The sequence below is a fragment of the Mus pahari genome, chromosome 22 (assembly GCF_900095145.1).
Source record: "Mus pahari chromosome 22, PAHARI_EIJ_v1.1, whole genome shotgun sequence".
In the NCBI taxonomy this organism is placed as follows: domain Eukaryota; kingdom Metazoa; phylum Chordata; class Mammalia; order Rodentia; family Muridae; genus Mus; species Mus pahari.
This window is the reverse complement of record NC_034611.1, coordinates 14,421,360-14,444,926: the sequence shown is the minus strand read 5'-3', so window position 1 is coordinate 14,444,926 and position 23,567 is coordinate 14,421,360.

The window sequence follows — 23,567 nt, the reverse complement described above, 5'->3', positions numbered from 1 at the left end:
AAGGGAGAGGGAGAGGGAGAGGGAGAGGGAGAGGGAGAGGAAGAGGGAGAGGGAGAGAGATTGGGAGAGAGAGATGAGGAGAGGGAAAGAGGAAGGGGAAAGAGAAAGTAGAGAGAAAGAGTGATGGTGATGACCAACTCACTTGTTGAAAAAGAGAAAGGCACTATTAAAATCAGGCATACACAAGCCCATGGCTGAGACAGTTGACCAGATGTCACTTCTTGGAGCTAAAAGCACTTGGTTTCCTCTCACACAGGAAAGTATAGATCTAAATATATAGTGACAGATCCTGATTCCTGACCCCGAGTCTCCCTGTGGGTTGCCATGTATGTGGATTTGGGGGAATGTAGTTAAAAAACTAGGAATTTACAAGCTTCAGAATTAATTTCTGGATTCTATTACTGACATTCTGCACACCAAATGTCTTCAGGAATTTTGTTTATTCTGGTCCTATGTTCCCTATTTACTCATTATACTCCATGATTAGTTGAAAGAGGAAATGCACATTTTAGGCATTTTATTTCAGGATAAAATATAAACAGGGTTTCACAGTCTGGCTCCAAGCAAATGGAAGGAAGGAGATGTCTGAATGTTTAGTGTGTATGGGGCCAGGCACAGTGCCAGACAGATTACAAACATCGCCTCTCTTGGTCCTCTCACACTCTCTGGGAGAGTAGCATTATTCGAGTCACTTCACTGTAGAAAGTGAGATTTATGTGATCTAGTACCTTGCGAAGAGGGCACTTATTCACAAGTAGATTATAGCAGAACTTATATGGCTGAAGCTCATGGTGTAAACGGCCTGAAACCAACCATAAGCAATCAGAAAATGGTTATGTATGTCTTACATAATGCTCAAACATAAATGAAAATACAATGGTGTAGTGAAGCTCAAAATGTAAAATTTGTTCTGCACATCCTTCATAAGGAAATGATGGGTTTTTAAATCTTTTATTTTTTTTTAATGTGATGTTTGCATTTCTGCATATATGTTGTGTGTGCATGCACATACACTCATGGAAGCCAGAAAAGAGTGCTGGATGTCCATGTCCTGAAGCTGCAGTTACAGGTTGTTGTGTCTTCTAGTAGAGCAAAAATAGCAGTTGTAATGGTCGAATCAGCTCTTCAGCCTGAAGATGACTCGCTAATAAAAAAAAAAAAAAAAAGAAAATGGGCCTATATTCTCACACTGGTACTATTGCATTTCAGTTTGGAGGATTTTATTAAAAGATGCAGGGAGTTTATACAGAATGTAATGTGGCAGAATATTTTAAGGCGATGTTAGACTTTTTTTTTATTTCACAGGGTAATCAGGCACTAACAAGAAGGGCCACCATCGCCACACTGGGATCTCTGGGAAGAAGCAGTAGACTGGTTTTGGCGACAAAGAGTAATTCTTTGGGTGCTTTGGGACAAAGTGAAAGTTTCTAGGAAAAGTCAACTCTTTGCAAAGTGGAAACAGGTTGGTTTTGTTTCAGAAAGCACTGGGTTAGGAAGAGATCGGACTAGATTTTTCTTGATACACTTTAAAATATAAGGAGAAAAGTGACCCCACCTTTGTGCAATAATGATTTATGTTATCTATTCATTATTTCTGGTTCTTTGTACACACATATAATGGGGACAGATTTCTGCTTCCATAGAATTAGGTGCAATTTGGTGATTTATTTGACCAATGGCATGAAAAGGAAAATAGAAGCTTTAAGTGCCAGCATGGAATCTGTATTTCTCTACTAGATATCAGACAGTACAGTCCATGACAGTGTTGGCTGCAGCCTTTTGGATGATAGTCATGCTTGTGCCAGGCTGCACCCTTAGCAGGCTTTCAGCGGGCTTGAAGTACAAGTCAGAGGTAAATGCTGGGCTGCTTGAACTACTGAGATTTGGGGCTTAATAAATCCCCAGCACATTCTAGCTGCTGCTATAGATGATTGGGGGCACTGGATGTGGAGTGCACAGACACACTTCTCAGCTCTCAGTGTGGACATGAGATCACAATGGTGGGCACATCTGTGTCATCTCATCCAACTGAAGCCTAAAGATGCATGTGCGCTGGGGTAGGTACAGGGAAAACATCAAATAAAGGAGAACGATGACATAATCTGAGCAACAATGCATCCCAGTTTGCCTTCTATCGCTGTGATAAAGGCTTGTATTATCTTATAACTTATACTCCATCATAAAGAACAGTCAGGGCAGGAACTCAAGGTAGAATCCTGGAAGCAGGAAATGAAACAGAGGCAATGAAGGAAAGCTGCTTAATGGCTTGTACCCCATAGCTTAGATTTCTTTCTTATACAACCCAGAACTATTTTCCCAGGGCTGGCTGACAGTGACCACAGTGAACTAGACCCTCCCATATCTATCGTTAAGCAATACAAAGCCCCACAGGCTTACCTATATTTTGTATGTAATATTAATCAATCCAAGGTAGGGCTGAGAGTTTCAGAGAGAGAGAAAGAAAGAGGGGGGGGGCAGAAAACAGAGAGGAAGAAGGAGAGAAGATGGAGGAAGAAAAGGATAAACCCAATCCACGTGGCTATAAATAGCCACAGGTAGCTATGTATATCACAGAAGGAATGGAATAATATATGCACGTTTCTCAGCTGAGGTTCCCTGTTACCACATGAACTTAGCTTGCTTCAAGTTGAGGAAAGGCTAAAAGAAAGAGAGCATTAAGTCAAACCATCAATATCAGAAAATGAAGACTTTTGTCAAACAAGTCGTGATTGTGTAGTTCATCCTACCATTCACACACGGGAGAACTTACGTCCAGAGACAAGAGAGTAAGCAATGCACAGCAGTGTCTACACATGGAGATTTTTACTGGAACTGGGTCTGGGCACTCGTGCCTTTACTCAGGGCCGGAGTGCAGTTATAGTTAATAGAGTTGATAGGCAGAACCTGTGAGAAAAGGCAGGGCAGTGACACTCTCAATCATAAAGGAGGGGAATGTAGTACACAGCATCTGGCCCTCCTGGCTGCAGTTAATAGAAGTATCAATCTGCCTCTCCTAGGAGGAGTATCTGGTATAGGATGAGGTCCAATCATAAGGCACATGTCCTAAAAGGTTTCTTGCTGGTGTTGTTGTTTACTTTGGTTTTTTTTTTTATTTATATCTTGGGCACAGCATTTGCAAATGTTGAGAAAAAGTATGTTCTCAGGTTGGGTATTTAAGTGAGCAAATGAGTATTTTCATGAATAATATCAGGTGATGTCCTGGAGATGACCTTCAATTGGCTTCATCTGGGTCATGTGGCCACTTAAGGGTTTAAGAGACCAGGCAGGTCATGTCAGTATACCAAGAGTTTAGTAAGTAGTCCAAGGTAAACAGATATTTTCCACACACGAGTAGTAGAACAAAGATGTGTCAAAGATGAGGCTATTACCAGAAGCATGGAGAGTGGACACAAGCCAGGAGAACCCCAATTGTTGAGTGTTACCATGTGATTCATTTCTGGCCCAAGTCAAAGCAATCAGATTTTCTAGTGTGGTTAATTTTGCTGGGATTAGCGCCACCTTTAGTTGATGCTTATCACATGCTCTGTGTCCACTTTTACTTCACTTCCGCTGCGTTCTGTTGGTGCTTATACAGCACAGGTTTGTGAGTCAGCCATTCTCAGACTAGAGTACATTGATGAAAAGTGCAGTATACTGAGGTCCATTAAATAGGCCCTAGGGCGAATAACAGACCTGCCATGTTCAAGCTCGAATGCGTTATTAAAACTCATTTATTCACTGTGTTCTCATTTACAAAATGAAGATGTAGGGACAGTCCCAATAGGTTGTTATAAGCCTTAAGAATACTGCATGCAAATCCCTAACATAGCAGGAGGATAAATAATGCTTTGAAAGCATTTGCCTCAACATAATCAGTGCTTAATAAATACAGTTAGCATTCTGTTACTGGCAGGTCTCAGTATCCTTACCAGAACTTTTGGACCTGGCAAGAACTGGAGGAGAATGGCTCTTTAGAACAGATCAGGAGGTCATTATGTTGTCCCTTGAATCACCTGACCAGTAATTGGGCATAGGTCTAAGCATACATAGGTGACACATCGTGCCCCATTGGAGCCCAGTAGAGAAGAATTCCTTCTCAGCATCTCTGCTCTCATCTGAGGCAACATCTTCATCATCATGTTTATAACTGTATGTCCCAATGGCTAATCTTCTCTCTGCTGGACAGAGCATCTCTTTCACAAGGTAAGAGGAGCAATATCCCTAGATGCTGAGTATAAATACTAGCTCTCCAAATTATAACTCTTGAACAAATAAAGAGAGATGATGCTATTGATGCTTTTATAGGTGACCTTATAGTTAACGTACCGTATATTTTAAATCTTCTAGGCTAGTTATCAGCACCAAAGGCTTTGTGTCATGGGAAGATGTAGCTCGGAGATGACCGCATGTTAGGTCCATCCAATTTCCCTTTATGGCAGAGAGCTGAACTGCCATGTCTTCTGTGTATAGATTTATTTGTTTTAGAAAGCTCTTTGGAAAAAAACATTCCCAGTGTAATTTTCAGTACCACAGGAATTTGACAACATGCCAAAAATATTAAACACAATTAGATCAGCTCTCATATGTTTAGTGCTGTGGCAAGAACACTTTTTCCTCAAAGGTATTTTGAGTATAATGCCTTTCCGCATAAATAGAATCTGTATCCAACTTGTATCTGTTATACTTAAGAGTTATTTAAATTATTAATTCTTCATTAAAGCCGCCTTATAGAATGAATTTAGGATTAATGGTTTTGAATTTAATTTATAAAATATTCATGTACAATGAAAGGAATTTCCAGTGAGCTAAGAAAAAATAGGATTGAATATTTTAGTGAGGACGACTGTTCACCCTAGAGTCTATAAATCTGTAATGTGTTCTCTTAGATATCCTTAGTTATACCTGAATGTGCTGCTTATAGTTCACAACCATGAAAATCATATCTTTCTAGCTCCATCTTTAGGGGTTTTGAAGTTATTATAGATGTTCTTAAATGGCCTGTATTTATTTATATATGGTTTGTATTGTTATTCCACCTTTTATTTGCACAGTAAACTTCTCAGTTTTGGTAGAAAATGCTATTTTCATAATAACCAAGAAAAAGAGTTTTAGGCCAACACATGCTGTCTAGGTCAAATAAAATAGTTCTGGGACAATCAGTTATACCTGGTAAGTACACTACGCTTAGCTATATTTTAATCTCATAAAATATCTTGGAAATGAGAATTAACAATGAGTGTGGGGTTTAGAAGCATTCTAAGAATGCTTGTTCTCTGTCCCATGAAAAAGTTTATTGTGTGAAGACATCAGACTGGAGTTAATAAAACTATATTCATGAGAACACAGATGTCCCCCATTCAGGATAGACAAAAGTTGTGTGACCCACAGATTGTTAGACAAGCTCTCATTGCTGTGACTATTTGCATCTTAGCCTCCTCTACCTACATCTAAAAGCTACCTCTCGGCCTGGAATTACATATTTACTGTCAGTTTTTCCTAACTACCTAGCACAGCCATTCTCTTTGCTATTTCATAGTGAACTAGCTTTTGTGACTCCTCCTGGTGTTCTCTCATTTGATTTAACTCCCATGCTTCTTGAAGCAATGGATAGGGTACTTCTCCCTAAATAGACCAGAAGTAGATCTGTAAGAGAGACAATACCAACAGTCAATGACTAAACCAACATTAAACAATGGGACACCTATAGCTTTACAGCTAAGTTGAAGACATACACTAATATATTATACTCAAATGTTAATGTATCTGTGCTACATAGATACAAAACAAATTGCAAGTCTATATTTACTTTATAATAGTAAGTCTTGCACTTTGATGAAAAAAACTCTTTGAAAGTCTAATGAATGAACTGGATTTTGTGCAGAAACCCTATTATTGTTATTTGGGGGATCAAAGCAGGGCCTTGCACAGTGTAGACAAGCATTCTACTCCCCAGCTACATTTACAAATTCCCCCGCCCCCAACTAATTGGTACATGTTTTGGCACATCAAAAAATTCACAAAATCTTTACTACTGAGAGAAGAGATAATAATGGTAGGCATAAATGTCTTCAGTGAAAAACTCGCCACCAGAATAAACACTGCAGTAGAAGAAAAACAAAACTATCGTTTCATTTTGTTTCCCTCTGAATAGTCTCTATTCCCTACTGTGTGAAGTGAATTGCTAGTGATGGGGCATGAAGTACGAGAGGGACTTGTAGGTCTGTTGCACAGCGGCGAGAAATTTTGATTACATACGATTTTGAAAAAGCTCACTCATGAGCTGAATTTGAGACATTTTATTTTCTTCATGAGTAATGTGATTGAATGACCATTATGGTGTTAAAACGTTCTGGTTAGATTATTGTTTCCAACCATGCCTTCAACTCTGCGTGCGTCAGAGAGAGAGAGAGAGAGACCTTTATAACAGGCACACCAATATGTTACCAGTTTATCTACTGGTTAAAAGATTCCCAGTGCAATGCTAATTAATCTACTGGATGAGATCATAAAATTCCTACCTGGAATCTATTAAAACTCTATTGGATTTAGGTTCTTTCTTACTTCAGAGAAACCTACTAAGTTCTCTCTCAAAGGTTCCTTGGAACAGATACCGTCAGCACACGTAGCTGACGTAGACTAACTATGTTAAAGTATACCACTAACATGATCCAAAGCAAACTGAATTTTCAGTACAGAAGGCAGTAAGCAAGCTTTTAGGGAAACAGCAGATTATAAAAGCTAAAGGCCATGCCTCCCTACTTCCTGTTCGTTGTCTGATCCCACAGCTCTGGTTTGAACGAGTGGGCTGCAAGCGAGATGCTCAGCTCTCCATCTACCACAGGTACAAAGTTGACCAGTTTGGCTGTGGAAATCACAATCACACTTCATTGATATGTTCTTACCCAGTACTTTGTCAGAGGAGACCAACTGTTGAACATCCAAAAGAAATATTTCTCAGAATAAAACTTATTCTTATTGTGAGTTTAACCAGAATTAACTAGGAAATAAAGTTTTCCACGCTTAGAGTTGCTTCTCGTGATAAAATAAAGGAAAGAATTCTCACCCTCCCAAATAAGTACTGATACCTTACACATGTGACTGCCATGTCTTAAGAGATGTTTCATCTAGCAGAGTGGTTTTAAACTTTCTATCACTGCGACCCTTTAACATAGCTCCTCATGCTGTGGTGACCCCCAACTGTTATGAATCAATAATGTAAATATCTGTGTTTTCTGATGGTCTGAGGCAATTCCAGTGAAAGGGTTGGTTGACCACAAAGGGTTGAGGTTCACAGGTTAAAAAACACTGCTGTAGAGAAAACCAACTTGTTATTCAAGTTCCACTCATCTACTCGCATGCTAGAAAGACTTTTTTCTGTCCAGCCATTCAATGAGCCTAAAAAATGAACAGGCCAAGTTCAAGAGAAATTGAAAATGGGAACTTTGATTTATAAAGAAGACTTAGAAAGATCAGGTGTCAGGTTACCTCCTTCTCTTCTGCCCTTTGACTGCCTACTATGTATGTAGGAAAGGAGTGTGATCTTGGAGACAGAACTCCTAAGCAAGAATAGCCCTAACCAATGTAGTTCTACAGTGTTTACAGCTCAAAATGCTGACTTTCATGACATCCTCTAACTAGGTTCTAGGTTGAGTTTTTCTTTCTCTCATCATGTAGGCCAATACCGCTCTTTTCAACCTTTAACTATCAAGGTCCATGATTTCATTTTGACCAAGCAGCTCCAACCATCTGTTGTAAATAGGTGGCTCAGGATTTGGAGGGCACTGAATAGAGAAATAACATGGTGAAAAGGAGCCTGTGTCTCTCAGCCTTAACACATTCATCTGGTAACATATGGGACCTCTACAGCACTATGTTAAGTTTATAACTGGTTTTAGAGGAAAGGGGTCCCATTTTCAAATACAACTTGGTGCTTCGCCCAGCATCAGAGGCAATGGCATGCTGGTGCCTTCTTAGTCTTTAGGACATTGCTGGCAGGAGTTTAAAGACAGTTCAGGCAGGAAGTTGGGCAGGCTGGTGTCTCCAGGGACTGGATAAGATGTTGGTGACAGAAAGAAAGGATCTCACCAGCATTTACTGTGCATGCTTGGTCTATCTCCTCTGTCCTGTGACAGTTTCTCGGTCTTTATCTTTACTGTCCCTGAAGGGACTTCCTTGTACCAATGGATTGTACTGACAATCTAAGAAGGATTCCTGACCATCTGTTGTCTGGTGCTCCCCCTCCCCCCCTGTGGTTATGCCTGATTGGATGAGGATGGCACTGAAATGCAGAACATAGCAATTTGCCTGACTTTCTTCTTTCCCTTTCCTGCCTCCTCAGTAGATTTCTTCAATAGAGACTTTGGAAGCATGGGTAGTGGTAGGGTGTCACCAGCCTCCAGTGGGTGAGAGGGTTCTTGGAATCCCCCTTTTGTTTCTGCCTTCTTCATTACCAGCTTTGTCAGAAGTACTGCTGTGCCAGAGAAAGAACTGGTCACAGAAAGCACATTAGAATGTTTCCAAGTCAATAGTTCAGTCAGCTCTTGAAGCTGCCCTTCAGTTTCATGGCTCTGTGGACCCTTAGCTGCTTGAGGATTATCAAAGCCACTTGCTTAAATAAGCAGGTTGGTCTCCAAAGGCACACTAAGACAGAAAGCTCCAGGTAACCAAATTGTCATACTGCAAAGATGAGTCAGTAGGAGAGACAGAGAGGGACCCATACTTTAAATCTGAGTAGAGACTATATCAAAAATCAATCAATTAATTAATTAAAAAAAATAAAAACAAAAGTGTTCAACTCTTAATAATCTCTTTCCTTAGGGAGAACATGTACTTTTTAGGTTTTGTGTTCTTAATAACTTTAATTTGGGAATGATTTTGGATTTTGAAAGGTACAGAATGTATCACCAGTGACATATGCACATTGCCTGAAGCTGACAATAACCGACAAGAAACAGCTCCAGGAACCTCCGCCTATTTTCCCTCCCTTCCTTCCTCCTCCCCCCTCCCTTTCTTCCCTCCTTCCTCCCTCCCTCCCTCCCTCCCTCTATCTTCCTCTCTCCTCTTTCCTAACACAGTGTATACAATTTTGCTCTTTCTTCCTCTTTACCAGCAAAGACAACAGGTTCTAACAAAGGACCATTAAGATCCTTGCCAGAGTGGGACCAGCAGAGGCGGAGGCACTGAAAGCACAAACTAGCCACTAGCCGCCAGTGCTCTCCCATGTGCTAGCTTCCCACCGTTTCTACTCTTGAGACTGAAAAGCTCCATTCATTTGTCTTTTCTATTCCCTAAAACATGTCATTCTTCCTTCAAGATTCTGTATAAACCAGAAGTCAAAACCTTCCCTTTGAGATTAACCAATTTCTCTAGGTGCCTGCTCTGTGTACTTGAAATGCACACGCTAATGACTTCCTGTCTGCTCTTGTTATAGAGAGCCCAGCTGGAAATCTGGAAGCTTAGAGAGAGATAGTGTTTCCTCCCCTGTGATTTAAAAGAATGTTAAACATACTCCACTGTGTGCCTGCATGCCTCTTACCTGGTTTTCCCATCGTTCACATCTGAGACTATCGTGGTATACTTGTCAAGCCAAGAAAAATGATGCTATTAAGAAAATGGACCCCTGCCCTTATGTGAATTCCATCAAGTTTTCATTCAGTCTCTACTTGTTTCAGAGTTCAGTTCAAAGCACATTTCATTTACTCTTCATGTCCTCTCTGTCTCCTTTGTTCTATGACAGTTTCTCAGTATCTCTTTGCTTTTGTGTTCTTAAAGGTACTCCCCAGATTGTGTATTCACAGCTTGACCGGGGGCTCCAGACCGCCTGGCTAGCTCTGATTCTTTACCCATGATTAGGCTTGAGCCTCTGTTTTTTTTTCACTGTAACACTGGGCATAGGATGTGAGAGACCTGTGACATCCCTGGTTGAAGGGTGTCTGCCAGGGTCTCCACTACACACTACTTCTCTGTGGTTTTCCAGCTTTCATATTTAAAAAAAGAGTCACTAGACCTCACCCATCTTCAAGGAGTTGGTGCTTGGGGGGGGGGGTGAGTCTCATAACCCTCAGGAGAGGGAATATTATTTACCATAAGGAAGAATTTCCTTCTCTTTGGCACTTGCTCAACCATTTTTAATACAGTTTTATATTCATTGTTTATTTCATAATTTAGAGCAGAAGTGAACCTGTTTAAATGCCATAAAACACAGTCCTCCTTCTTTGGGATCAGAACAAGCAGAGCCCTGGGCCAAGTCTTAGAGCTTTATGGAAAGGAGCCTGACCATAACAACCCCCAGAGAGAGGTCCGTGCCACAGCTCAATCCCTGGATGATACATCTATTAGTGGTGACTTAGTCACAGGCATCACCTCAGATACTTTATGGCCAGCCCACACAGTCATTTCCTCTGTTACGTGGTGCAGTCCACGGGCTGGCTGGCCTCACTTTGCTAATGAGCAGGTTCTGATTACTCATGGAAACATATCTCTGTTTCATAAGGAAGCCTGGGCACAAGCTTGGTGAAAAATCAAGCTGTCATTTTCCTCCCTGTTTCTGTCAGGGGTAGCAGGAATTTGATGACTGAACTCTTCAAGCCAGAAATACCTCTTTTCTCCATAAGAATCTTTAGCTACTTAAATCCTGACCGAACTGTCTAATTGCCTACCAGAATAGTTTCAAATGAATTGTATTTTTTTAAATAATAAAACTGTGAAGGTTTGTCTGTATTCCAGTGTTTATTTAGAAACTGTTTTAGTTTCATAATTTTAGACGTTTCGAAGCTTGGTGCATACTAAAATATGATACAAAGTGATGCTCATAGCATAAGTTTGACGAGTCCAATGACTGTCTATTCTGAGTCATAACATAGTTTTACAGTTAGAGAACCTGAGACTTAGGCATGAATAATCACATTTAGGTAATAGACTCAGGCTGAACACAGATGTTATTATTTTATTTTATTTGGTCATTGCTGCTCCAGTGGGAATTTAAGAATCTCCGAGGTCTGTCAGTGTCCAAGTTCCTGAAAAGAGGACATGGATTTAAATGCACACCAGACGGGGCTTTCCCACTACAAGAGAGAGACAACATGTAGCAGACACACCTGCTTCCCCTTCTTTTCCTGCACCCTGAGCCATTGGCAAACCCACAGACCCTATAGACCCAGGACAGAGGTAAGGATAATAGAAGTGATCAGACTGAGGGCATGAGGCAGATGTATTCTGAATCCTGTCACCTGCAATGATGGTAGAGCCTGGTAAAGTTATGTCAGCACAGTGTAACTACATGGCAAGTGGAGAAGATTAGAGAAGAGAGCCAGGCATTGCACCACTTTTGATTAGAAATAGAGAAAAAAAAACAGGAAAGGGGGGATGCGATGGAGATAAATATCACTTCTAAAGTCACTGGTGTTGATTGCCTGAGGGAAATAGCTTTATTACGTTCTATAAAGTCTATTCTTATTCTTGGCAAATACATGATGCAATATTTAGAAGATAAATATTCTAAAGCTGGAACTATTCCTCAAATGGTTCAACCCAAAACATAAACAAATACAGACATGCCCGATTGATCACACACAGAAGAAGGGGAAGAGGCACAAATTAAACACAATGGATTCTCATCCTTCTCTCTCTTGTTTCTCCTATAGAAGACTGAACCTTTCAAAATTAAAGACAAAGTGGCGAAAAAATGAGACCCACAAATGTAAGTTGTGTGTGTTGGGGGACACTATTAAAGCTGTAACAGATGTGAGAAAGCACAGCTCAGAAGCTCAGTGATCATCCAGTTCACTCTTCAGTGCTTTTGGAGTTGAAATCATGGAGATTCGTTTCCCCAGACTGCATTTGGCCTGAAGGCAAGAGCCTGGGTTACGCAGCTTTATTTATATTCAAAGTGGATATGTAATGGGGCAGGCAGGCTGGGGCAGAGATGTAGTTGATGCTTATGTTGACTGCCTGCCCTTGTTGCTGGCTGCAATGCAAAACCTGGGATGTATAACTGCAAAATGAGTGAGCCACTTGGCCTTGGGCAAGAAGGAGATGAGCCAACTGGGCCTTGAGAAGGAGACCCCTCCCATGACAAATATTTCATGTGATGCAAAATGAGGAAGAAGTGCTTTCAGAAAAGTGAGTGAGCATGACTCTAGCTGATGCTCCCAAGAATCAGAAATGAAACTAGGAAGCTTCCTCAAGGAGTACCTGGAATAACAGACACCAAGGTAGCTAGAATGAAGCTTGTTGCAAGCTGCCAAGGTACATTTGAACTTCAGACTCCGAGTGAGGGTGGGGGACCTAAGAATTTAAAATAAGGGCTCTTCATATTCCTCAGTCTTTAGGACTTTGCTATCTCAGGACAGCATTTTCACTTGGAGGAACCAAGGCTGAATAGTTGACTGTGAACCAAGATCCATGTACAACATCCACTGAAGACATCACAGAGAAATACATTTGCAATGTAGTCCTGGAGACCTTCACAGCAGTAATACCTTGAGGCAAATGGAGGCCTGTGCTCAGAAGCAGGACTGTATCCACCCTTCCTTAACCTCAGGTAGGGAGTATGGCATCTCAAGCTTTTCAATTCTACTTGGCAGATTTCAGTTGGTGTTAGGATAAAAGGAGCTCTAAACATGTTCTGTATTTTCTGCTAACAGTTCAGGTTATTTGAACAGTAACTCTCACATTTGGCACCTCAGATGGCACCACACATAAGCTGCCTATCCCTCTGCTAGCATTTCGAGTAGCATTGTTTGGTGTGGCTTTTGGAAAGCGTCACCCCTTTCCCCATGGCAACTGCATTGATTTTGAATCTAACCTTCTTTACATCTGTTTTCCTAATTCACTTCTCCAGCTCTGCGAATGAAACAGACATTATTTCTCACGTGATCTTTACTAAGAACCATAGTGACATAAGCCAAGAAGTATTTTCCTGACAACAAGAAGAGCTGGTGTTGCTGTGTGAGCAAAGCAGTTCCGCAGCAACTTAACTCACATATACCAGCTCCATTTACCTCAGGATACATGTGATGTGCCATGAAGGATGCTGGCCTGTACAGATCCCAAGGCACTAAATTAGATCAGATCTTTTAACGTTATCCCCCCCAGGCTGTGGGATAAATGAAGGACCATTAAGAACTATGAGCTCAGTTGAACAAGAGAGGTGTGTGCAAGGCTGTCAACAAGAGCAAAATACCTACTAGAAACCTAAGCAACTCATTTTTCAGTTTCAGTTGAATAACTAAATTCTTTTTCTTTTTCTTTTCTTACTAACTTCTAGAACCATTAAACAGTTCTCTTCAGGAGCAATGATGATGAACTCACTTCTCTCTTGTTTGTAGCTGATTATAGGTATTTTCTAGTCATACTCATGGCTGTTGTAATGGCTGCCATCTCTGAGACCCCATCCCTTTATTTCTACAGCTTAGACCACTTTCCTCTCTATCTGCCTGGTGCTAGGTCTAAGAGATACCGCAATGAAGGGGATTTCTACAACTCTCGTCAGGAGCCAACAATTCCGGTTTATGCAGGATAAGGATCCCTTGTCTGATATACTTGAGACCAGACAGAGGTGTATAGTGGTTGGCATAATGTCACTTGTATTCTAAGGCTAGTACTTCTTCCACAAGATTGGTTGCCTCGGAGACAAGACAGTCTGCACATAGACCCAAGTGACACTATGTGATCTTGCCCTCAAGTTGTTTCTGATTGATGGATAAAGATGCCAGTAGCCAATAAACGGACAGAAGAGACGTAGGTGGGGTTTAGGGTTCCCAGGCTTGGGGGTCAGAGGAGAATCGGGGGCGGGGAAGAAGAAGGATAATGGAGGAGAAGCCACCATAGGGTGAGCCAGGAAAACATGGCCCTGAATGCTGGCCAATTGGGGTGCAGCCCAGATAAAACATAGTAAGTAATAACTTGGGGTTATTGGTAGGAAAGTAGATTCTAATCACATAGTGGGTAAATATCTGCCCAGCTCTTGTGCCATTTAAGGCTTATTTTAAATAATAAAGGTTCCGTGTCTTTTATCTGGGAACTGAATGATCAAGGCAGGGTAGAAATCCTGGGTTTGGATTCAAAATTTTTACAACAGAAGTGTTTCAGAGTTAATATATAATGAGGTAGCATAGAGATGGGATTTGAGTCTAAACACAAAACTGTCTTGCGTTTCCCTGTACCTTACATGCACAGTGTGAGGTAAATTTGACACTTCCATGTGACTATGACTTTTCATGTGAAGTCAGGTTAGATTTACCCTCATGTGTATCCTATTGGTTCTCAGCAAGTTTTGGACTTTAGAGCACTTCAGATCATAGATCTTCAGATCAGAGAGTTCAACTTGTACTTGAATAACTGTGAGCAGAGATCTACAAATAAACCTATATACATATACATTTTGAATATGACAGATGCTCATGGCATTCCCCAAACCAGGCAAACAAGTCTTAGGCCAGAAATGCAATTGTGTCTCTAAGTATTTCCAATTCCTGATTTTTGTTTGTTTGTTTGTTTGTTTGTTTTGTTTTCTGTAATAAAACTAATCTGCAGGGTGCTTCAGCTGTCTAGACACCATCCTCCCACAGAGTCTTTAGAATTGACTGTGAAATGTCATAAACAATAAGTGCACTTAATAAATAAAAGATTTTAATTTGGGAAGGCATTGAGGTGCTGAGGGCTTTGCAGTTTCCCTTCTTTGAATGATGATTTAGGTCTACTCCTTCAGTTAGATGGTCTCTTGGTATTCATCCAAGGAGTACTGCATTCATCCCGGTACAGTGATGAGAAAATTATGGGGACCTGGAAAGGAGAGAGGAGCCTCGTACTCCAGAGTGATTGAAGCCTCTTGCTACCCAAGTATCAGCAGTCACACCGTCACTCACAGGGCTGTCACACCGTCACTCACCGGGCTTGCTGTGAAGGTTGCTAATACAGGGACAATATGCTCTTCCCTGTCTGTATTCTGAAATAGCGTCTCACTTTGTGGCATTGGTTGGCTTGCAACTCAACGGGTGGACAATACTGTCTTTGAACTTAAAGCAGGTCTCTTGCCACAGCTTCCCGAGTTCTGGGATTACAGAAATGAACTGATGTGCTCCAGACAAGACTCCCTTTGTAATGTTAAAGAAGAATTTAAAATGCCTAAGCCTATGACTATATGACTTTAAGGGGTACTTTTGATTTTTTTTCCTCAGATATTTTCTTAGAATACCTAAAACTAGACTAAGCAGATTTTTACAGTGAGATCTTTCCTGTGACCTGTGACCTAAAGTTTCACCTTGTCAGCTGTGATTGTTCATCCAATACCCACCTCATGACTTTATTTAAATTTGTTACCAACTTTTCAAGATATAACTTGGAAGTCACCACAGTTAGCATCTATTCCTCTAATTGTCTCTCTCCTGTGAGAACCCCATACTCCTCAGGATGTCTTCCCTCCTTCCCAAGGCTTTCTCCTTCTCTTACCCCTCATGCTTACATTAGATCTTCTCTTAATAAGTCATTCTTCATACTGCCTGAGCCTGGAATTCTTTTTGGAGGTGAAACTAAGGCTCTTGCTTTGCCTCAGTGGAGGGTTCTAAAGATGAAACACACTTAGAACTACTAACACTGACAGCCAACTCTGCTCAAGTTGCTACCAACACTGCTATTTTAACAAGAAGTGAGGAAATCTGTCTTTTCATTTTTTATTTGTTCCTAATTTATGTTGTATTGTTTTAAGCTATCTCTACTTAGCTCATTAATACTTTTTCTATGTTGTCAAAAAAAAAGCAAAGCAAAGTAAAACAAACAAACAAATAAAAAAATCTCTTTTCTAAGATCCAATTGGCTACATAGATGTCTTAGATTTTTTTTGCCTCTGCCTGAGAATTAACATCCTTTCTTTACAGAGCTAGGATGACTCAAGGCTCAGACTACATACTCATCTATTTGGCCTCTCTTTGTGGTTCCCTGCCTTGACTAATAGTTACTGGCTTCTGAAGATTCCATTCCCCATCATCCCCTGGTCCTATCATACCCCTAGTTTCTTCCTGAGTAGAACAAGCATTGCAAATATATTCTGAATCCTACCAGGGCATGCTTGCTGATTTCATGGATTCAATGGTGAGAAGAGAAGTGACATCTTTACTGAATTTCCCTGTCAATGAACACAGAATGTCTTCAAATGGTTTTTAAGAAAAAGTATACAGTTTTTTTCTTTGTGAAGGACTTGAATTTTTTTTTTCTGGATTTATTCCAACACACCAGAGCTTTTGATGCAAGTTTCAATGGTATCATTTTTAGTGCTGTGTTTTCTAAGTGCCTTGGGACCTTTTTATTGAGGGTTCCTGTGACTAGTGTTTAGGGAGGGTGATTCTGTGTTCTGCTGCCAGCACTTGGGGATCCTCCTAAATTTGAGCCTTATTAGACTAGACTTCCAGGAAAGGGACTAGCAGGCCACACAGGTGGCTGGAATTCTGGCTGAAAGCATGTGCTGACTTGTCATTAATAACTCTGAGAAAAACTGAATTTTAAAAAAAAGAAGAAAAGAAAATTAAAAGGGATTCTTTTTTTAGCTTCCCTAGAGTCAGAAAAATGTATGTGGTAGGATATGACCAGACCACTCTCTGTGCTTAGGGGTCCAATGTCATCCAAACTCAGGGGATGTTCTTAGACAAGTAGACTTTTCCCTCTCTGGCTCTGTGTACTCTTATTTTTCCTTTTTGTTTTCTTTCACTCAGTTGAGCTAAAGTAAGGAGAGTTTTCTTTGTAAAAAGAGAATTTAACATTTTCCAGTGTTCAATTGTAAAAAGTATTTTCTTTTTATTTTGCCTGTCAAAGTACAGGAAATAAAATTTCCTTCCTCTCATTTTAACTTTAAAAAATGTTTTTCCTTTCCCCTCTCCCATATTCATCCTTCCTTCCTTTTTTTTCCTTTTATTCCTGGATATTTTGGATCCAGGACCTCTCTATGTAGCCCAGGCTGGTCTTGAATTTTCAGCCCCAAGCCTGAGATTATAGGTGGATCACTATACCCACTTTGTATACCCATGTCTTCTTCAAAATTCCCTTTTGCATCTACATGTGTTTTGAATAGAGAAGATTCTATAGCAAATGTCCCCATAGCCACCTCTTAGACACCACAATTAGCTTCATTATGTATCTACCCATCTGCCTATCTTTCTACCCACCTCATTTCACTTCTCTAGTTGTACAATCTTCATCTTATTTTACTATATGTATACCACCATACGTTCTGAATTTTTCCTGGATTCTTTTAAAAGATTTTATTTTTAAAACATATATTTAAGTTAAAATACAATTACCACATCTCCCTTTCTTTTCCTCCTTCCAACGCCTCCCATGCCTACCCACTTACTCTCAAATTTTATGTCTTCTATTTTTAAAAATATCATTGTTACATACTTATGCATAAGTACACAAATCACACCAGCTGGATTTATTTTTGTTGCTCACGTGTACATGACTATTTCTTGATAAGCTCAAGCATAATACATATTACCTGTAACCACTCACAACGTTTTTATTTTAACATTTTAGAACTGTGAGCTCAAACAGAAGTTTGTATTCTCTTTGTCTATTTGCTTTATTTTAATATTTTGCTTTGGTTCAGTTTTAGCATCTTTCTTACACTTCCTGGGTGTGAGATGCCCAGCAATGTTGACTATGATATCATGCCTGCCAACTCTTACAAGTCCTTTGCCATGGTTTGTTTCCATCTGAAGACTGGAAATATTGTCAGTGTTCTCTTAGGACCTTCTCTTGCAAATTTGGATATTTCTTCAAACTTTTCCATTTTAGATTTATGGCAAGCATGAGGAAATAGAGCAAACTAAATATGAGTGAAATTTCAAATCTAGAACAGGTCTGCATGACCCGACATCCAGGTATTAATAGGAGCTTTAAACTGATGCTCTCTAACAACCAAGTTTATGTGAGAGAGGGTAGGACCCCACCATCTATGTCATGCTTCTCATCACACTGGAGTTTGAGGTGTCCTGCTTTAAAAATAGGGAAATCATAAAATTCTTGGCAACAGAAAGCTTGACACGTTCCATCACTTGGGTCATTGCCAACCCAGGCACAAGAAGAGGAAAGCTGTAGAAGGACAGAGTATCTATTAATCCCTTGGAGACTCATGTAAAACCCATGGCATGAAGCTGCACAACCCTGAGAAGTCAGGCATCACCTCCTAGCCATGTCTAAAATGTTCCAAAGCACACACCTACTATCCTAGTGAGGAAAGGCTTTGATCTTCTCTTGCCCTTGCCATTATTATTGTTAACATGCTGAAATGGTATAAAAGTTACAGGCAGTTTCCTTTTTCTCATCAATTACATTTTTATTACATCTATGAGCCTTAAATTTCTTTGATGGTAGCAAAATATCTACAAGGTTGCAGAGGCTTATACACCTGAAATGAGTCTCTTCTGACCTAGTATGTTTCCTTTTAAGGCATTCATGGTAGCAGTGACAGACGTGATACGACACCTCTGGTCTGGGAAGAACATATGGCCCTGGGAGACAGCTGTGACCATTGCTTTGCTTTTTATGTAGCCACAGCATAAAAACTCAAAGCAGCTCAGACTAAGGTTTTCATTAAAGCCCAAAGTTTGAACTTATTCTCTATGGAGGTTACCTAATGCCTGTAAGACTAAAATAAAATATCTGACACCTGTGCCTTGCTGTTTCCTTCACACTAAACTCTTGATTTGGAGGTTATTCTAGTAGCAAAGGGACACATCATTAACATTAAATGAAAGGCAGTGAGGGTACACAGAGCCATGCCATGTGACTGAGGACACCTGGAAACAGAGCTCTATCTGGGCCCCAGGCCAGAGTTGAATCATTCAAGGACCCAGGCCCTTGATTTGATGCATCACACTTTCCATAGATCTTTTTATGTTTAATTTAATAAGAAACTAAAGATAACTCTGAAAACCACGTAATTCAGTTATTGTTATTTGGAAAACGAAATGCATATTATCGGAAAGGATGCTGTGTTGTAAAATTAAACCAACAGACAGGGCAACCCCTATTACATTTGAACCAATGGCTTGCTTGAGTTTCACTTCTAATATTGTAATACGGCAATATAAGCTGGTATCTGGCATGTTTTCCTTCTGTTGGATAGCCTGCTTCCTTTGTTGTTCTGTTTTGTATTTTTCTTCTTGTCATCACATGTTTGATTCTGGTTAACTCGATTGAAATTCATTATGTTTGTATTTTAACTTTATTAAAGCATTAATTTCATACATAGATCTTCCTTATGTTCTTTTGGAAGATTAACTACTGGGCTTAATCCTTTTGCTCAACTTAATCTCTTAACAACATTATTTTATGTCTTCATCACTGAGACAGTTTCATTGTTTCTCTTGTTCTTCCTCATACTGAATACTCAGAAAATGATAGAAATTCTTCAACTATGTTGTTTAGGGAACCAGATCTTACTTTGTATTTTTGTTTAAATTTTTCTTTAAATTCATACTGCTTGGTTTTAAAAAAAAAGGAAAAAAGAACCCTTAGTTCTCATTAGAGCAATATCATAGGCCTCAGATGAACCAAAGAGAACCTTAAAATTATACAGAGGGCCCATATCTTAAAAAGAAACTTATTAGATTTTCTCCTGATCTAATTTTTGCTAGGATTGTGGCTTCTTCTTTGGATTCCCTTCACCTTTTAACTTTCTCTAAGGACTACATCTCAGCTTTGCTTGGCACTAATGCTATCAAGTAAGACCAATTCTTTCCTACGTGTAGAAAAGGAGACTTAGAATAAACTCACCCAGCCCCATCTTTCCAGTCCCTTGACAGGCACATAACACACATGTAAACTATATATCCCTGATATTTTTATGACAGTAGAAAATATTTATGGTAGTATTTGACTTGTCAAATTGTGTGTATAAAGTCTTATAAAATATGAGAGTTACTATATCACAAGATATATTTACATTCTTCATTTCTCTTTGACTTGTCCCTGTGGATATCTCTGTACAGTGATGCTGGGAATCATGTCTATCGTCTTCTTTCCTCTGACAGTCTTGTGTGGGGCTACCACTCCTTCCTTGTAGATGCTGAGATGGATACTTTCTCCAGAGGAAACAGCCATGCCCTTGCTAGACCCTTGGTACACAGTAGGATGTATTGTTATCATTTTGTCAGCTTGGTGGCATGCTTCCTATAGGTATGTCTTTGCACAATATGTAAGATCCAACTGCACTCAGTTGTGGCAGACAAATCTTCTCTTCATTCCCTCATTGACTCTTTAGTTGTCGCTTGACTTGGGATTTCCTTCTTACCATAACCTACTTCCTTACTCTAATCAATCTGCCTTAAAAGATCTAAGAATTCTGTTTCTCTTCTCTCCTTCTATAGTTTGAGTGCCTGCATCACTCACATCATGGTGGTTATTTGTCTAAATATCCACCCTGTACTGGTTAGTTTTGTGTCAACTTGACACAGCTGGAGTTATCACAGAGAAAGGAGCTTTAGATGGGGAAAATGCCTCCATGAGATCCAGCTGTGGGGCATTTTCTCAATTAGTGATCAAGGGGGAGAGGCCCCTTGTGGGTGGCACCATCTCTGGGCTGGTAGTCTTGGTTCTATAAGAGAGCAGGCTGAGCAAGCCAGGAGAAGCAAGCCAGTAAAGAACATCCCTCCATGGCCTCTGCATCAGCTCCTGCTTTCTGACCTGCTTGAGTTCCAGTCCTGCATCCTTTGGTGATCAACAGCAGTATGGAAATGTAAACTGGATAAACTCTTTCCTCCCAACTGCTTCTTGGTCATGATGTTTGTGCAGGAATAGAAACCCAGACTAAGACACACCCTAAGTGTGATAAAGCTATATATTAAAACAATCATTATATAACCCATAAGTGTACAGATCCACCCCACACTGTAATATAAAGTCCATTTCAATAAATATAATGTGGTCCAGTTAATATCCAATAAGGCAATGTGCTTCAAACAAAGATCTATCTGTTTAGCTTAGAACTTAGCATCTATTGAAATATATATCTACATGTTTGAACAAAAATTTCTTTGTTCTAACTCAGACATGGCAAGACTTTACTTAGAGTAGTTCCTGGAGCTCTTTATATGGAGTGCCTGCTCAATATTTAAATTCAAATAGATTAGCTAATTGTCAACATGGAATGTGACTTTCTGTGCTCATGCATTGGCTGTGTCATTCCAATACAGAGCCCATTATAGAGTACACTATTGGTTTTATACCATTTCCTTTGTGTGGTGTGCCAAAGTCACACAGCCACAGAACTGCTTCTAGAAAATGCTTCTGCAAGACAGCACCTGTTTTCTCCTGAGCTCAGGTACTCACCATCAGCTTGGCTGAGACCTTCTGAGGGACACACTGTAGCATCATGTACTCACAGGTGTCAGACATAAGTTACACTCGTTCCCTACTGTTCCCATCTGTTTCCCTCTATTGTAGCCACTCATCCACTGAAAATTTGCATTTTTAACTTGGCTGGATTGTCTGTTTCCCAGAGGCCCTCAGTCGTGATGGTCAATTCATTGTTTACTCAGTTGAGTACTTTAAAAATCAATTCTAAGCATGATATTCCAGAAAGGAAGTTCATGCACTGAGATGAGAATCATTTTTTTTAAATGTAAAAGCAGTTACTTTTATCACCAAATTGCATATCATTCCCTAAAACAACCAGTATTTAGGAGATCACACACATACTTAATAGTTTCTAACCAGGAGATGTATCCTCTTTATAACTTTTTATATCCTTTTTATAACTGCCATCCAAAAAGCCCTCGAAGTAAAAGTAATCATGGGGACAGCTGTGCCTTGCTATACCCACTTAAATACAGTTAGAAGATGATATGTCTAAATTTTGTAAATACCTCTAATGGGAATATTTTTTATTCAGTATACAGCTCAGGGTATTAGGTGTGCATCATACCTAATTCTATAGTAAGGGGATTGAAAAGAGACGCCAAAACTTCCTTTTGTGTTAGCATGCCTCCTGTTTTGGGTGGGCTATATCACGTGCATCCTGGACATCCTTGTTATGTGGCTGCCATGGAAGAGCAGATCAGCAGAGAGATGTTATGCTCATAAATCATGACAACTGATTCAGAAAGGACCATCCCAAGATGAGCCACAGTGCTAATAAACACTGCTATTTTCGTTTAATGTAATTGTCAAAAATGAGTAGAAATTGTTTTTAACTTCATTTTGTCTGAAAGTTGCTTTAAGAAATAAACATCTACAAGAAAAATAAAAAGGACACTTCAAAACTTTCATATTTATGAAAGAACTTTTCATTAAAGCAATTCCAATAAGAGATGTATGTTTTGGTTGACACATAATAAGGTAGTTCATTTGGGCTGTCTACTAAATTTATTAACGCGTTACAAGATTGCACTGTTAGGCAGTGAGAAATAACTGCTCTATTAAAGGCCCTGCTTACATTTCTTTTTAAAAATAAAGTACCCAAGTTCCACAGTTGAGATGACAAAATTAATACCTCACTTAGAATTTGGTGGGAAAGATGCCATTAAAATATATTAAGTTACTATTGTGATTTTCCTCAGAACAAATGCTTCTGTGAAGGGCCTGGTAGGAAACAGATTATGGCAATTTCATCCAAAATCTGGTGCCTGGACTGGGATGCCGATTAACTTTGTGTAGATCCAGTACTTGAAAGAACATTCAAAAACTCTAACAGTAAATATAATGGTGAGTCTCAGCAAATATACTAAGTGACAAAAAATAAAGACAACTTTTCTTGTGTTTTAAGGGTTTGGTTTTATGAAATGATGTAAGAGTTTGAATATGACTTTGCAAAGGTAAAGAGAATTACGAAAGAATCTCTAAGCAGGAAATGGTTGATACTAAGTGTTAGTACTGTGGTACAATGTCAGCAGGCCGGGGTAACCTGCTAGGAGCCTTATAGAAGCCCCACTAGCTGGGGTGTAGAGTCATAAGGCCAAAGTTCAAGGAATAAAATAAAGCTTTCCAAATGTGGCACATGGCTTAGATGCTAAGTGATGGGTCACTTAGCATTCTCTTCATCCCACCTTGGTGCAATGCAATACCACTGCCAACTCTATCAACTGTGTATGTAAGTCTGTTTCTTTTTTTTTTCAAATTTTTATTAGATATTTTCTTCATTTACATTTCAAAAGCTATCCCCAAAGTCGCCTATACACACACCCCCGCCCTGCCCTGCTGCCCTACCCACCCACTCCTACTTCTTGGCCCTGGCTTTCCCCTGTATTGGGACGAATAAAGTTTGCAAGACCAAGGGGCTTCTCTTCCCAGTGATGGCCAACTAGGCCATCTTGAGCTACATATGCAGCTAGAGGCACAAGTTCTGGGGATACTGGTTAGTTCATATTGTTATTCCACCTATAGGGTTGCAGACCACTTCAGCTCCTTGGGTACTTTCTCTAGCTCCTCCATTGGGGGCCCTGTGTTCCATCTAATAGATGACTGTGAGCATCCACTTCTGTATTTGTCAGACACTGGCATAGCCTCACAAAAGACCTCTATATCAGGTCCTTTAATCAAAATCTTTCTGGCATGCGCAATAGTGTTTGCATTTG